At 43.2% G+C, this 18157-nt stretch overlaps 1 long non-coding RNA gene and 1 other non-coding gene across 2 annotated transcripts; both read left to right on the forward strand.

Moving 5' to 3' along the window:
* The first annotated feature begins 137 nt into the window (after positions 1-137).
* Positions 138-17922, forward strand: LOC122458943. The gene is made up of 3 exons (XR_006279309.1): positions 138-149; positions 2110-2115; positions 17798-17922. It is a non-coding gene; the product is annotated as an uncharacterized LOC122458943 (long non-coding RNA).
* On the forward strand, positions 1149-1262 carry LOC119852397. Its single transcript, XR_005291648.1, has one exon. It is a non-coding gene; the product is annotated as a U5 spliceosomal RNA (small nuclear RNA).
* Positions 17923-18157: the final 235 nt, after the last annotated feature.

An 18157-nucleotide genomic window follows, 5' to 3' on the forward strand; every position in this document is an offset into this window, starting at 1 on the left:
ATTACTTAATGCAGAACCATTCATGTGCCAGAGTTATTCAGAGAACAAATAAGAGACCTCGCTTTCTGCCATGAAGAGTTTACAATACGAGACTCTGCAGGATTTATAAAGAGGAAATCTTGCCAGACAAACATGAACACTCAAAAAATGTTCCCTTTGTAATCATTGGGAATTTTGCCACTCACTTTAATGGGAGCAGGCTTGGACCGTTGCGGGCTGTAGGGAATGCAAAACGTGAAATATAATTGGAATTTAATAAGACAATTGATTCATTTCCTCATAAAGCCTTGAAAAATCCATTAGTTAGTTTAGTTATGAATACTCACCTGGACAGAAATCTGACTGAACTAAACAAAGGCTAGTAACAATAACTTCATCGCACATTAACCAGTGGGCCGTGTCCGGCTGAACAGCAAGGCGAGTTGCCTCCTTTAACTGCAGGAATGGGGCCTTGCCTGGCAGGCTGGTAGGGAGGGGGTCATTGTGCCTTTAAGCCCTCCCCCAAGATGACTGAAGAGGTGAACAAGAGGAGGTAGTATGCCTGGCCAGGTTGGTGGTGGAGGACGACGCAGCCCCTCTTCCGCCAGCTGAGCGGAAGGGGGTTATTTGTTCCAGGAATGCCCTTTTTAACCCCGACCGGGCTAGAGGAGCGTAGCAGGGCGACGACTCACCGGCGCAACACCTCTTGCTGATTGTCCTGGGAATTAGCTCTTCCAGCCCGGAACATCCTCTGCAGGCCGATGTCCTGCCTGCCGCTGGCCCCCATTTCCCTCCCGGACCCCGGTGCCACTTACCTCAGGGTTCTGCCCTCTGCAGTACCCCCACAGTCTTTGGGTCTCCCCTCCCCAAGGAACCCCCAATTCTCTATCCCCACTTTGCCTCAGTGGCTACTGCCAGTCATCATCCAGCCCCCTTTCCTTGGGACAGACTGCAGTCTGTAATGGCCACTCATCACTGGCAAGGGGGTAGGACCTGCTGCCTTTGCCTATCCCTGGGCTGCCCCTCTGCAGCCCCAGTACCTTTCTGGGCCTTTACCAAGGCCTGCAGCCTGGAGGTGTACCAGGCTGGAGCTCCCCAGCTCCCTTTGCTCTTCCCCAGCACTGTTCCACTTCAGGGCCTTGCTCCTAGGCAGCTAGCCCTTCCCACTCATACTCTGGTTTCTCTTCAGATTGTATAAATCTTTCGCCTTTTACTAAAGATTTCCGTGGAGAGGAACATTTACGAGTTTCTACCCAGGGCTAGAGTGAGTCTCCTTCAGCTCCTGGCCCCCAGCCCTCTTATAAGGGCCAGTTGGGCTCTGACTGAGCTGGCCACACCTGTGGTCAGCAACTCACTCAGCTTCTCCCAGCCACAGCCCGCTCCAGGGCTGCTTTTAACCCCTTCAGGGCCGGAGTGGGGTGACCACCCCGCTACAAGGAGAAATGCAATCAGCAGTTGCAGTGTGGGAACTCTTTTTCTCGGGTGTATAGCTTAACATCTTCATGCAACCCTCTGGTCAACTTGGTGGTTCAAGCCTGCAGCTGGGCGAGTAGAAGAACTGATGGATTTAATTATTCTAGAACAGTGTTTAGACAATCATCACAGGAGTGTGCAGGCTTAAGTACAACAGCATCTGCCTTTGAAGCTAGCAAAGCCTGCTGCACAGCCCACATACAAGACAACATGGTAGTTAAGAAGCCACCTGATGCTAAAAATAATGCTCGCCCAGCCGCTGGGGTGAGGTACTTGTGCCTCCATTGTGTGTTTTGCTTGTGAGAAATTGGTGCATGTCAGAAAATGCTGTGCCATGATGGCATGAGAGTTTGATGAGATCACGTCATTGCATCCAGAACCCCTGTGTATTTAGAAAAAAAGATTGTAAGATTTAGTGCTTAGTCCAGTTGGTGCCCACACATAAACCAACAGGTGGGATTTACAGAAGCGCTCAGCACTGGCCCAACTCTGCTCCCGCTGAAGTCAACGGTAAAACTTGATTTCAATGGGTGATACACACACCAAAGCTGAGGGTTTTTCAAATTTCCTATCCGGTATCTTTTATTCAGCTATATCCTCACTAAACAGAATACACAAGAAGGAATGTATGCAAGCAGAACTATTTCAACAGTGGAGCCCAAAGTGGGTAGAAACAGAGTAGAACTTGCACATTATTGTCCCTGTGAGTAAGAACAGCCTGCCTAACAAAAACATTTTCCCATGCATCAAACCAAGTAGGTTTCATTCTGAATCTGAATCCTTCCTGCACATCAAGTAAGGCACAAACAAGGCTCCACCATCACTGTCTACTCTGGTTTCAGAGTAGCAGCCGTGTTAGTCTGTATTCGCAAAAAGAAAAGGAGTACTTGTGGCACCTTAGAGACTAACAAATTTATTAGAGCATAAGCTTTCGTGAGCTACAGCTCACTTCATCGGATGCATTTGGTGGAAAAAACAGAGGAGAGATTTATATACACACGCACAGAGAACATGAAACAATGGGTTTATCATACACACTGTAAGGAGAGTGATCACTTAAGATAAGCCATCACCAACAGCAGGGGGGGGGAAGGAGGAAAACCTTTCATGGTGACAAGCAGGTAGGCTAATTCCAGCAGTTAACAAGAATATCAGAGGAACAGTGGGGGGTGGGGTGGGAGGGAGAAATACCATGGGGAAATAGTTTTACTTTGTGTAATGACTCATCCATTCCCAGTCTCTATTCAAGCCTAAATTAATTGTATCCAGTTTGCAAATTAATTCCAATTCAGCAGTCTCTCGTTGGAGTCTGTTTTTGAAGCTTTTTTGTTGAAGTATAGCCACTCTTAGGTCTGTGATCGAGTGACCAGAGAGATTGAAGTGTTCTCCAACTGGTTTTTGAATGTTATAATTCTTGACGTCTGATTTGTGTCCATTCATTCTTTTACGTAGAGACTGTCCAGTTTGGCCAATGTACATGGCAGAGGGGCATTGGTGGCACATGATGGCATATATCACATTGGTAGATGCGCAGGTGAACGAGCCTCTGATAGTGTGGCTGATGTGATTAGGCCCTATGATGGTATCCCCTGAATAGATATGTGGACAGAGTTGGCAACGGGCTTTGTTGCAAGGATAGGTTCCTGGGTTAGTGGTTCTGTTGTGTGGTGTGTGGTTGCTGGTGAGTATTTGCTTCAGATTGGGGGGCTGTCTGTAAGCAAGGACTGGTCTGTCTCCCAAGATCTGAGAGAGCGATGGCTCGTCCTTCAGGATAGGTTGTAGATCCTTGATGATGCGTTGGAGAGGTTTTAGTTGGGGGCTGAAGGTGATGGCTAGTGGCGTTCTGTTGTTTTCTTTGTTGGGCCTGTCCTGTAGTAGGTGACTTCTGGGTACTCTTCTGGCTCTGTCAATCTGTTTCTTCACTTCAGCAGGTGGGTATTGTAGTTGTAGGAATGCATGATAGAGATCTTGTAGGTGTTTGTCTCTGTCTGAGGGGTTGGAGCAAATGCGGTTATATCGTAGCGCTTGGCTGTAGACAATGGATCGAGTGGTATGATCTGGATGAAAGCTAGAGGCATGTAGGTAGGAATAGCGGTCAGTAGGTTTCCGATATAGGGTGGTGTTTATGTGACCATCGCTTATTAGCACCGTAGTGTCCAGGAAGTGGATCTCTTGTGTGGACTGGTCCAGGCTGAGGTTGATGGTGGGATGGAAATTGTTGAAATCATGGTAGAATTCCTCAAGAGCTTCTTTTCCATGGGTCCAGATGATGAAGATGTCATCAATGTAGCGCAAGTAGAGTAGGGGCATTAGGGGACGAGAGCTGAGGAAGCGTTGTTCTAAGTCAGCCATAAAAATGTTGGCATACTGTGGGGCCATGCGGGTACCCATCGCAGTGCCGCTGATTTGAAGGTATACATTGTCACCAAATGTGAAATAGTTATGGGTCAGGACAAAGTCACAAAATTCTGACACCAGGTTAGCCGTGACAGTATCGGGGATACTGTTCCTGACGGCTTGTAGTCCATCTTTGTGTGGAATGTTGGTGTAGAGGGCTTCTACATCCATAGTGGCCAGGATGGTGTTTTTAGGAAGATCACCAATGGACTGTAGTTTCCTCAGGAAATCGGTGGTGTCTCGAAGATAGCTGGGAGTGCTGGTAACGAAGGGCCTGAGGAGGGAGTCTACATAGCCAGACAATCCTGCATTCCTACAACTACAATACCCACCTGCTGAAGTGAAGAAACAGGACAGGCCCAACAAAGAAAACAACAGAACGCCACTAGCCATCACCTTCAGCCCCCAACTAAAACCTCTCCAACGCATCATCAAGGATCTACAACCTATCCTGAAGGACGAGCCATCGCTCTCTCAGATCTTGGGAGACAGACCAGTCCTTGCTTACAGACAGCCCCCCAATCTGAAGCAAATACTCACCAGCAACCACACACCACACAACAGAACCACTAACCCAGGAACCTATCCTTGCAACAAAGCCCGTTGCCAACTCTGTCCACATATCTATTCAGGGGATACCATCATAGGGCCTAATCACATCAGCCACACTATCAGAGGCTCGTTCACCTGCGCATCTACCAATGTGATATATGCCATCATGTGCCACCAATGCCCCTCTGCCATGTACATTGGCCAAACTGGACAGTCTCTACGTAAAAGAATGAATGGACACAAATCAGACGTCAAGAATTATAACATTCAAAAACCAGTTGGAGAACACTTCAATCTCTCTGGTCACTCGATCACAGACCTAAGAGTGGCTATACTTCAACAAAAAAGCTTCAAAAACAGACTCCAACGAGAGACTGCTGAATTGGAATTAATTTGCAAACTGGATACAATTAACTTAGGCTTGAATAGAGACTGGGAATGGATGAGTCATTACACAAAGTAAAACTATTTCCCCATGGTATTTCTCCCTCCCACCCCACCCCCCACTGTTCCTCTGATATTCTTGTTAACTGCTGGAATTAGCCTACCTGCTTGTCACCATGGAAGGTTTTCCTCCTTTCCCCCCCCTGCTGTGGGTGATGGCTTATCTTAAGTGATCACTCTCCTTACAGTGTGTGTGATAAACCCATTGTTTCATGTTCTCTGTGTGTGTGTATATAAATCTCTCCTCTGTTTTTTCCACCAAATGCATCCGATGAAGTGAGCTGTAGCTCACGAAAGCTTATGCTCTAATAAATTTGTTAGTCTCTAAGGTGCCACAAGTACTCCTTTTCTTTTTGTCTACTCTGGGCCGCTCTTTGTATGTCCTCTATTTTTATTATTATTTCTGATCTGTATTACCATACCACCTAGGAGCCTTGGCATCGACCAGGACCTCACAATGCTTGGTATTGTACAAAGACAGAACAAAAAGACAGTCCAGTATCTTTTCCCTCTCTATGTACTATTCGCTGGAGGGATTCCCCTTTAATGTCAAGTGACAATAAGTTCTGTTCCCTGATCAGCCAAATAGCAAACAATTATTGCACATGATACCAGCGGGTTTGCAATATTTCAGTTAGCTGCAGTGTAGCGAACACTTACTTTCACTTCTCTAGCCAGTTCTTTGTTAGTGTTGTCCCAGCTGCCCGGGGTTTACAGTGTAGTGTTCAGTATTCATAGACTATCTAAACGATTTAAAGATGTACCCGTATACTGCAAGCAGAGGAGGCTGCTGGATGCTGCTGGGTAAAGGGAAGCAGTGGAGGAGCATTGCTCATCATAAGGGGAAAGAGAGGAAGCTTGGGAGAACCCAAGGGCTTTTTTTGGCTTTTGGTTTTATAATAAAACTATAGGATGGGCTCCAGACTTTATTTTGTTGCAGTAACTACTCCCTGTGGTGATATCACCTGTCTACTGAGAGCTTAAGTGGGACTTCAGCAGTCCCTTGGCCTTGTGCTGGCCCTCTGCAGAGGGGTTCATCTCTCTCTATTTAAAGGCTCGGCTTCCAATACCGTACTTTTCTTGCTCCAGAAATTGCATCTATGTGCCACAGCTAGTCTGCTAAATACCATCTATCCTGCAGCCTTTTAAAAATGACAGAAACAAAGGCCCAGGTTGCCATTGGCACTTAGCAGGCCCGATCAAGCACACAGACATGATTTATGGAGAAATCTTACTCCTGAGCAGCTTTTATGATTATATGTGGGAGTTGTTGGACATACACTTTGCTTTTTATTCAGGCTCAAGGGAACTAGATCCTGCTGAATTTGGAGCTGATGGGCAGATGACCTCCACTGTAACAACTCACATTTTGTGATGACATCTGTTAAAGCCAGCAATGGGGGACTTTCAAAAGGTTCAGTGGTTTGAGTAGGCATTAAAAAGCTTGGATACATATCCAAACATCAGAAATCATTGTTATTCCTCCCTCCCATAAGACCCTCCTTGCCTCTACAGTAACAGGCACCATAACTGTTCCCCTGGGAATGGAAGAAGGATTTCTCAAGGATTTTATAATGCGACAGTGGATCTAGCAGACAGGACACACTGAGTTCTGGAAATAATCTGAAGTCCTCTGATCAGATTTAAAGAAGATTGAAGATTTTTCTATAAACGGCTATATATTGCAAAATTATCATGAGTGTGTGTATATACTCCTACATAATGACAGGTTTCAGAGTAGCAGCCGTGTTAGTCTGTATTCGCAAAAAGAAAAGGAGTACTTGTGGCACCTTAGAGACTAACAAATTTATTAGAGCATAAGCTTTCGTGAGCTACAGCTCACTTCATCGGATGCATTTGGTGGAAAAAACAGAGGAGAGATTTATATACACACACACAGAGAACATGAAACAATGGGTTTATCATACACACTGTAAGGAGAGTGATCACTTAAGATAAGCCATCACCCACAGCAGGGGGGGGAAAGGAGGAAAACCTTCCATGGTGACAAGCAGGTAGGCTAATTCCAGCAGTTAACAAGAATATCAGAGGTTTCAGAGTAGCAGCCGTGTTAGTCCAGAGGAATAGTGCGGGGTGGGGTGGGGGGGAGAAATACCATGGGGAAATAGTTTTACTTTGTGTAATGACTCATCCATTCCCAGTCTCTATTCAAGCCTAAGTTAATTGTATCCAGTTTGCAAATTAATTCCAATTCAGCAGTCTCTCGTTGGAGTCTGTTTTTGAAGCTTTTTTGTTGAAGTATAGCCACTCTTAGGTCTGTGATCGAGTGACCAGAGAGATTGAAGTGTTCTCCAACTGGTTTTTGAATGTTATAATTCTTGATGTCTGATTTGTGTCCATTCATTCTTTTACGTAGAGACTGTCCAGTTTGGCCAATGTACATGGCAGAGGGGCATTGGTGGCACATGATGGCATATATCACATTGGTAGATGCGCAGGTGAACGAGCCTCTGATAGTGTGGCTGATGTGATTAGGCCCTATGATGGTATCCCCTGAATAGATATGTGGACAGAGTTGGCAACGGGCTTTGTTGCAAGGATAGGTTCCTGGGTTAGTGGTTCTGTTGTGTGGTGTGTGGTTGCTGGTGAGTATTTGCTTCAGATTGGGGGGCTGTCTGTAAGCAAGGACTGGTCTATCTCCCAAGATCTGAGAGAGCGATGGCTCGTCCTTCAGGATAGGTTGTAGATCCTTGATGATGCGTTGGAGAGGTTTTAGTTGGGGGCTGAAGGTGATGGCTAGTGGCGTTCTGTTGTTTTCTTTGTTGGGCCTGTCCTGTAGTAGGTGACTTCTGGGTACTCTTCTGGCTCTGTCAATCTGTTTCTTCACTTCAGCAGGTGGGTATTGTAGTTGTAGGAATGCATGATAGAGATCTTGTAGGCAAATACTCACCAGCAACCACACACCACACAACAGAACCACTAACCCAGGAACCTATCCTTGCAACAAAGCCCGTTGCCAACTCTGTCACTCGATCACAGACCTAAGAGTGGCTATACTTCAACAAAAAAGCTTCAAAAACAGACTCCAACGAGAGACTGCTGAATTGGTGCCACAAGTACTCCTTTTCTTTTTACTCCTACATAGGTTCACACAATATGGTGTTACATTGTGGCTTGAAGCCATAACCTATAATAGGCAATGTGTGCATTGCCCCAGCAGGATTTCACAGGGATATGTCTACACAACAAAGCAAAACCAGCGGCTGGCCCATGCCAACTGACTTGGGCTTGGGCTGAAGGGCTGTTTCATTGCTGTGTAGACTTCTGGGCTTGGGCTTGAGCTTGAGCTCTGTGACCCTTCCATCTTGCAGGATCCTAGAGCACGAGCTCCAACATAAGACCATAAGAATGGCCATACTGGGTCAGACCAAAGGTCCATCTAGTCCCGTACCTGTCTTCTGACAGTGGCCAATGCCAGGTGCCCCAGAGGTAATGAACAGAACAGTCATCAAATGATCCATCCCCTATTGCCCATTCCCAGGTTCTGGCAAACAGAGGCTAGGGACGCCATCCCAGTGAATAGCCATTGATGGACCTCTCCTCTGAGCCTCGTCATCTACACAGCAGTTAAAGAGACCCACAGCCCAAGCGCTGAGACCCCAATTCAGCTGGCATGGGCCAGCCATGGGTGTCTAACTGCTGTATAACTCTCTCTTCACTGATATTGGCTAGTATCTTACTCTGCATGTGGCACCCTATCAGAAAGCTGAATCTTTTACATAGTCTATGTGTCCATTTTACTTTAGGAACTAAAAAGCCACATCAGAATACAACATTGGCTTATTCACTGCGACAAATTATTCTCGCTACAGTTTTTTGCTTTGTTGTTTTCAACCAGATTACTTCCTCTCTTCTCGTACTTGGGAAATCAACGAACTAACTAAATATAGCATGAATGACACTGAGCAAATTAGGACAAACAATAAAAGTCTGTAGTCTTTCAAGAACATGAAAGTCACTGTGGCTCAATTTCCATTAAGAGCTATTGTCAGGTAGAGCTGGGCTAAGGGAATGAGCAGGAGGGATTTCATATTGTGACATGTTTGCAGCTAACCCAACCAAAAAATCCCAGTGTAAAACTGGGCATGCCACATTCCTGAGCATGCCCCAGAGAGCTCATGATCTACATGTACACATGCTGCCATAGGTGAATAAATCAGACAAGTGAGGTGGAAGTGGACTGAGGTTACAGTACAATACAACGAACAGATTTTAGCAACAAAGTAGAGGTTTTGCTTTTGCTGTTCACTGATCAATACAACCAGGGACAACAGACAATAGGAGGTTTGTTGCTGTAATACAGTCAGTCCCTGCATTGCTTAACAAATAATGGCAGAAGAGAGGAGCTCTATGGATCATCCCGCCACCTCCCATTTAAAAAAAAAATCATAACAAATGATACTGCAGTGATGTAGGTTATGGGGAAATTCTATTATAAGGAGCCATCTAAACAACTCTCTTTTGAGCATCATAACTGAATGATTACAATGAGCAATGTTCAGTCTAGTTCAGAGAGCAAGCACAGGGACTAGGCATCCCTTAAATGTGCAGTCTAGGGTTTTAGTTGGACTTCAGTGGTGCATTTGGCATGTCCTGACTCACTGAACAGGGGTTAATGGTGCACTACATAAGGCAGCATAGTCCACCAAATCATGCACTGTAAGGCCAGGATGGACCATCATGATCATCTAGTCTGACCTCCAGCACAGTGCAGGCCACAGAACCTCACTCACCCACTCGTGTAATAGAACTATAACCTCTGGCTGAGTTACTGAAGTCCTCAAATCATGGTTTAAAGACATCAAGTTACAGAGAATCCATCTTTTACATTAGTTTAAACCTGAAAGTGACCCGCGCCCCATGCGACAGAGGAAGGCGGAAAGCCCCCAGGATCTCTGCCAATCTGACCCCAAATGTGGCGATCAGTTAAACCCTGAGCACATGGGCAAGACCCAGCAGGCAGATACCTGGGAAAGAATTCTTTGTCGTAACTCAGAACCCTCCCCCTCTAGTGTCCAATCCCTGGCTATTGGAGATAGTTGCTTATAGCAGCAACAGATCAGTGACGTGCCATTGTAGACAACCTCATCATAACATCCCCTCCATAAACATATCAAGCTCAGTCTTGAAACTACCTAGATTTTTTGCTTTCACTGCTCCCCTTGGATGGCTGTTCCAGAACTTCACTCCTCTGATGGTTAGAAACCTTCATCTAATTTCAAGCCTAAATTTATTGATGGCCAGTTTATTTGCCCTTATGTCACCTTTGGCACTTAATTTACATAATTCCTCTCCTCCCTGGGATTTATCCCTCTGATGTATTTATAGAGACCAATCATATCGCGCCCCCCCCACGCCTCCTTCTGGTTAAGCTAAACAAGCCAAGCTGTTTGAGTCTCCTCTCATAAGACAGGTTTTCCATTCCTCTGATCATCCTAGTAGCCCTTCTCTGTAACTATTCTACTTTGAATTAATCTTTCTTAAAAATGGGAGAGTAGAATTGCACAAAGTATTCCAGATGAAGTCTCACCAGTGCCTTGTATAATGGTACTAACACTTCCGTCTCTACTGAGAATACCTTGCCTGAGGCATTCTAGGACTGTATTAGCCTTTTTCCCAGCCACATCACATTGGTGATTCAGAGTCATCCTGTGATCAACCAATACAGTCTGGTCTTTCTTCGCCTCTGTCACTTCCAACTATACGTCCCCAGCTTATAGCAAAAAATCTTGTTGTTAGTGCCTATGTGCATGACTTTCCACTATTAAATTTCATCCCATTTCGATTACTCCAATTTTCAAGGTCCTCCAGATCTTCATGTATAATATTCTGGTCCTCCCTATTGGCAATAGCTCCCAACTTTGCATCATCTGCAAAGTTTTATTAGCACATTCCCACTTTTTAAACCAAGGTCACTAATAAAAATGTTTATTAACCTAGGTCCCAAGACCGATCCCTGAGGAACTTCACTAGTAACCTCCCTTCAGGCTGATAATTCACCTATCAGTAGGATCTGTTGTAGTCTCCCCCTCTAACCTGTTCCTTATCCACCTTTCAATTCTCATATATCCCCATCTTCTCCAATTTAACTAATAGTTCCCCATGTGGCACGGTATCAGATTCCTTACTGAAATCCAGGTAGATTAGAGCTACTGCATTTCCTTTATCTAAAAAAAAATCAGTTATCTCAAAGAAGGAGATCAGGTTGGTTTGGCACAATCTACCTTTCTAAAACCATGCTGTATTTTATCCAAATTACTGTTTATCTCTATAACTACTCTCTCTTTCAACATTTGTTCCAGAAACAGGAAAAGATGCAAAATTGCCAGTGTGTGAGGCATTTGAATCCATTCCATCAGGCATTTGAAGCACCAAAGCAATTTAATCAAGATCTTATTAATAACAATGGACACTTCCATATGACTTATGCTCTGTGGCACTCAAAAAAAGGTATGGACTTCTGGTCTGCCTTGGCAATAATGAAAGCAAACATTTGCAAACTGAGCCTTCCATCCCAAAAGTTCCTAGAACAGCATAATCAATGAGCAAAGATGGAAGCTGACTTTTGGAAGGAGGACTGAATCCATGCACAGCAGTCAAATGATCACTACACACCGTGATCAGCAGAGCAACGCCCCCGCCCCCACTGTTCCATCTGTGCCCAAGTGTCTAAGACAAAAGGGGGAGGGATAGCTCAGTGGTTTGAGCATTGGCCTGCTAAACCCAGGGGTGTGAGTTGAATCCTTGAGGGGGCCATTTAGGGAACTGGGGCAAAAATTGGAGATTGGTCCTGCTTTGAGCAGGGGGTTGGACTAGATGACCTCCTGAGGTCCCTTCCAACCCTGATATTCTATGATTCTATGAAAGGCAAATCCAGCATGTAATGGCTTGTTGACTATAAATTGTAAAGACACTCGGGCACAGATGGTCTCTCTTCTTTGTGCAGCACCCAGCACTATGGGGCCCCAATACCGCTTGGGGCCTTTTGAGTGTTATCATAATATAAATATACATGCCTGCTGTCCAGGTACAAATAAGAAAGCAGTCCAAACCCTAACAGCCCCACTTGGGGAGTGTTGAAAAGAAACTGCAGGGAAGGGAAACAGAAGGTGATGGCTCCTTGGGACTGCTGTTCAACAAATGGTCAGCCTGCTGTGGGAACTTGTGAGGAAGAAAAGTGTGCAGCATGGGAAGGCGCAGAGCCATCAAGAAGTGAAGCATTGGTTCAAATAGGCATTGCTCAGCACTAACATGGGCATTTTAATTCACTGTGCAATGACTAAGAAGGCTTCTAAGAGCTCCTCAAAAGTTGTGAACAGGGAGAAGGGCATTTGTTTAACAGCATACTGAAACTGGAAATATATTTGTGTGTCTGTCTGTTTGGGAGCTAAGCAAGGTCTCCAGTCTCAGTTATGATTTTTATTTTTTCCTCAAACAAATGGCCCCTTTACTGCTTTTCTCTCACTGAATGACTGACTGTTCTTGGTACCAACCAATGAGAGCCATACGTTCCCCTACCTCTACTCCCTGGGAATACTGAAACTAGTGGCATCCTGCTAGATAAATCTTTACCTGGTTCATGTCAGTAATAGTTGCTCACTCAGCCTAGGAGGTAGAGTAAGATCGTGGCAAGGATGCTCAGTGGAGTCCCCAGTTTCATAAACAGTTGCTTTATCTGAATACGGGAGTAGGAAGAATTTGATCTGTCCTGCAGAAGAGCTTATACAGAAGCTCTGGTATGCCAGTCTATGACCACTATTGACTAAAAGGTGTACTCAATTGTTTGACTACTCTTTTAAAAATGTTTGAGACCAAATGCAGAACTTAGCCATATTTACTGTCTAAAGACAAAGCAGTACAACATGAAAAGAATCCATATATACCCTTCTTCTCTGAAGAAACTTCTTGCAGCATTGTCACCTTACACAGAAAGTGTGCTTCAGAGATACACATTTCAGCTAGTAGTATTTATAGCATCCTTTTACATGTTAGAAAACTCTTTACATGTCACTAAAATCCAACCCACCAGTTTGTAACAGTTCCTCAATGTGTTGGCATGTTCTGTACTTTTCTTTTCTCTGTTTTGCGTACTACGTTCTCAACCAGTTGGGTATAGAGGTATAGCAACCTATGTTAGCTCACACCATTCATGAATCTTGGCTTTTATAGGCTTCTTCTTTTCTAATGACCCAAGCTGATTTCAGCTGTGCAAAGTGTTGGTGAATCCTTGCCATGGGTGAACAGAATTATAGGGGTACGCATAATACATTCCATTAACATAACCACCTACTTATGTATACTATATCAATATCCTGCATGTCATACCTATTAATGTGGTGTATACTACACCTAACATTTATGTATTGGGTTACACCACCAACAAAGGGGAAAATAAAAAAGATTTTGCTTGGAAAACTGAAGCTGCATCCCATAGGAATGGTGTTCAAGTAGACCATAGCGTTTTTCATTTGGTAATACATATGGTGCTAATGGCTAAATAAAGGTCAGTAGATAACCCACTTAAAGTTCACTAGTTTTCATTTACTAGGTACCTTTTCAATTAGCACTATAGCTGGTAACATTAAACACAGAGAATATATTATCCAGTAAATATTGATGGAATTAATAAAATAATGTTTAATACATTGCATCTTCCATTCAACAAGTTCTATTATTATCACAATAGCATCTAGAGACCCCCCACGTAGGTGCTTTACAAACACAAAAGCCTGATCTATATTTAAAAAGTTACAGTAGATTAACATCTAGTTAAACTGATGGAACCCCCTAATGTAGATGCACTTAAATGTTTAACCCTCATTTCAAGCACTTTAGTAATTCACCAACTCAAGCTAAACCAATTTAAGCTGTCATGCAGCTACACTAAGGGTTGGCACCAGTTTAACTAAATTAATTTTAAACATTTAAACTGGTCCCATTTTTTTAATGCAGGCAAGAGATTAGTTAGAGCCCCATACCGAAGAATTTGGCACTCCAGTAATGTAAGAGCTCAGGTCCCATTGAAAGGTATGCCAAATGACTTTCCATGGGATTTGTGCACCTACATTACTCAGGTGCTTTTGAAAAGCTCTCCAAAAGGACAAGAATGATGGAAGGTGGGACAAGAAACAGAGGCACAGAGACCTGATGGATTTCAGTGTCACAGCACTGCCTGGAAGAAAATCCAGGTCTTCTGATTTCCAGTGTAGTGCCCTATCCACTTTGCTCCTCTGATTTAATTAGATTGCAAACATCTTGGTTGCAGCCTCCCACCTCTTTCTCCCTCCCTTGGTCTCATTGTGACAGGGAACATGTGGCACCACATTATAGGCTTGACAGTAGACCCTGTTCCCCTTTCTGGGCCTGCTCTATCATCTTCATGAGCCTCTTCGATCATGCTCAAGGGAGCAGGAGAAAGAACTGCATCAATGGGCATTTCACTGGGCAAAAAGCCAGAGGTGAAATGGACAGACAGTCCCAGAGAACTCAAGACATGTTGAGGGCACATTCCTGGCTCTAACAGGCTAGGAGATGGGGGAAGCCGAGAAATCTTCAACCACCTCCTGGCCCAATGAAAGCAGCAACCTCAATGGGCAGGGAGAAGCACTGAAGAACGCCCTTAGCCTGACAGAAGTGCGTGTGTGTGCGTGTGTGAGGCAGAAAGAATGAATGAGAGTGATTGAGGATGGCAATATTCCCAGAACCAGCATGAGACATGGCCATGGCTGGGAGAAGAAAAGGCCCCACTGAGCAACTGCTTTTGGCCCCCGTGGGAGAAGTCGCTGGAGGTGGGGGCTCATTTTTTCCCCAATTCCATTTCTAGATGAGGCACATCAGAAGGCAATTTGGGGATGCGCACACCTACCAACTGTGCTGTATGTGACAAAAGGACATCAGCCTTCAGGGCTGAAAATTACGAGCACTTAAGTCTGTATTCGATGTTTTTTAAAAAAGCTAAAACATTATCTAGCATAAACCTTAGAAACAGAGGGAATATTCTAATCAGTGGGTAGGCGGGGGCTAGGGTGTGTGTGTCTCTGAGTGTAGGGAACATTAGTATTAATCACCAGGCCTCAGCATGAGAGAACATTTCTATTCGATTCCACCTTCTAACACGAGTGATTTTTGCTACCAACATTAAGGAGAAACAGCAATCTTGTCTCTCAGCAGATTCAATTCTTAAAAGCATGTGATGAGGAACTGGGCACAGGAGAGCGTGCTGAAGTTCGCCTCCCATTCTGGACCATAACACAGCATTTCACAGGGCTTAATGCTTCAGGGAGCCGCCATTGCAATGTGTCACAAGAACACGCAGCCACCCGTTGCTTTTCTTTTATTTATTTTTTTATTGAAAGCTTCATCAAAGAAAACAGAAGTTTAAACCTAACATCCACTGATCTACAGAAAGCCCCATGAGTGGGAAAATGGCAGCTATTAGGATTGTGGTACAAATGGACAACAAAAATTAAAAAAGAAAGAAAATCATAGTAGTACAGCTCTTTCAGTGACAGTCTGAGATATCAGCACTATGACGCCCTTATAAATAAGATTCATAATTTAATGGCTCACAGAGGTCCTTTGGTCTACATTACGGATACAGCAAGGTCTGTTTTAAAGAACCTCTGTTTCATCTATGTGAAACATGTTTTTGTGATAGGAATTCATCTCTCTTCCAAGCCGCTTTGAGTTTTCTTAAATGGAAGCTTTTATTTATTGATTTTTAAATGGGGAAAAAAATTAAAAATTTCTGTATGAATTCTGGATGCTTCCTGGTTTTACAGGTTTTTCCTTAAAAAGGGGGGGGAGGAGAGAGGTGGATTTACTTATTTCCTGGAATACAGCATCTTTAGTAATACTTAGTTACACTGAACATCATGTTCTCCTCTCTAAGCTGCATTTTTGGAGTTCTTCAAAATATGTGACTGACAAATCCACCAGACATAAATATGTCACCCAAGAGACAGAAACCAACATTCAGAAAATATAGTTAATGCTGAGCAGATTTTTTTAAACATTGGGCCCTGCTCTTTGAACACATCACAGGATTTGGCCCTACAAGAAAAAATGGGTTTGTGGACCTGTCAACAGCCAACATTTTGCATTTTCTTACAAATTGTTATTCAAGTGAAAGGAACTCAAATGTCATGGGTATGGAATAAGAACAAGAACAACTAATTCAAACACAAGAGTTTTTCTCATCATTGGAAGTAAAAGCAACATTTTTTTTGTACAGCTTCTGTCATCTTTTTCTGTTTAACAAAGAAGACATTCATAACGGGGAGATTAATGGTCTCTTCTGCATTCTCTGAGGCATGACGAAGAGTCTCACAGGTGCGTACAGCATTCCAGTCTATTTGGATGATATGACTGAAGTGGAAAGCGGGCGCTTCTTCTGAGAGAAAAATAACTCCCTCACGCACAGGCAGCAAACCTGGAGTGTGGGTCACAGGATTCCAGAAATCCACTTTGTTGAAGAATATAAAAAGTCTGCTGCCGATTCAACCCTTCTTCGGTTAATGTTTGTGCATGATTGTGTGTTTGCATGTATCATAAATGAAAGGAATCACCACTACTGGAGAGAAAAGAAATGCCATCAAACTGGTATAGTCAGCGTGTTTCTGTTTTCTTTTGCATTTCCATCACACCGTTAGTATTTCCTCAGTTCAGATGGGCTTCCTAGAAGATCTCTAAAATCCTTTGCCCAAGGGCACTTCTTTTACATCAAGACCAATTTCATGTTAAATAAAGTTCTGAAAAGAAATCTTAACTGTGTGGGGGTCACACATAACTATCTTCTACTACCACATTTGGTCTCATCATTAAAAGTGGATTGATTCATTACTTTAAGCCCATTATCACTCTTTAGCATGACTCTTACCATAGGTACAGTTCAGTGAGTCTCCTTAAACCTGTTTCACTCATGTCAACCTCAGCATTAAAATGAAGAGGCTGAATGATAAGCACCATCAAACTTAAAATTATGAACCAAGGCAGCTTGTTAAACATTTAGTATTAATCTCATCCTTCAGTACCATAGACAACATAATATAGATCAAAATACTATGACATATTAAAAATAAACTTTATTACAATGCAGGCTTCCTCAAATTTGCTGAATTTTGGTACACACACATACATAAATAATACCCTTCATTTGATTTTTACTCATGTAAAAATCCATTTTGATGCTTAATCCCATTGCAGAATCCCTCACTTTCCTATCACCATCTGTCATCTTCCACAGTTGTGCATGCAGCCACAGCAGCAGATAATACAACATGATGAAATTGCTCTAAAATAAGTCTAGTTCTGCATTACACTGGATGTCTCAACTATCATGTAAAGACAGTCTAAAACCCTTGGCAAACAGAACCATACAAGTATTCATCTGCTAGGGACATTTCAAGAGACCATTTCAGCGGAAGGGAAGATGAGGGCAACCAAAATTCTAGGCCTGACTGTCTCAGGTGACCAGTGCTAACAAAATCAGCAACAGAGCCAGATAGGAAGAGGGCTCCCTAAGCATTTTAGTTCACTTAGGACAATAAGACTTTTCAGCGTCCTGAATTAGGCTCTGGATATGTCACTAGCAGCTCCAAATACAATATATTTTACTGTATTTAGTTTCATCATACCAATATCTTTCAATGTCAGTGACAACTACATATTCCGAATTCCCAGCATATTTCTGACACCTCTCATTTTCATTTATTTGAAAAGAAAAAAATGTCTAAATTTGACTATTTACAAGAGTTTGGGTGTGATGGAAAGTACATATGCAGTTCAGCTTATGGATTTGATTTTATTTCCAGACACTTGGGTTAGGCAGCATTGCCTTAGACTTCTGGAGTAGTTTCTGCAACTTTTCAGGAACTCTCCTGATATTTAAGGCTAAATTGGCATGACATAGATACTGAATGTACAAATTCAGCACTCAAAAAAAAAAACCCACTAAGAATCTTGTCAGCCAGAACATAAAGAAAATCAGCTTCAGTTTTTTGAAGCAATTGGGTATCTCTGTTTTGATGATACCTAAGGGGCAGATAGGTGTGCTGCATTCAGTAGATTTCATCTGTATTCTTTTACTTCACCTTTGATTCTTAAAAATAAGGATTCCCATCTAAGCATTTTCTGTATTTTGAATATGTTATTTCTTACCTGCTGATACATAACTGTTTACAACTCATGAGCTACCAATTAATCAATACTGGAATCAATAAAATAAGATGATTAATTGGATTTATAGGACGCTTTGTGTTTCTTTTTTTTCTTCTTCCCCTTTTTTGGTTTT

The sequence above is a fragment of the Dermochelys coriacea genome, chromosome 2 (genome assembly GCF_009764565.3).
Source record: "Dermochelys coriacea isolate rDerCor1 chromosome 2, rDerCor1.pri.v4, whole genome shotgun sequence".
Classification (NCBI taxonomy): Eukaryota; Metazoa; Chordata; order Testudines; family Dermochelyidae; genus Dermochelys; species Dermochelys coriacea.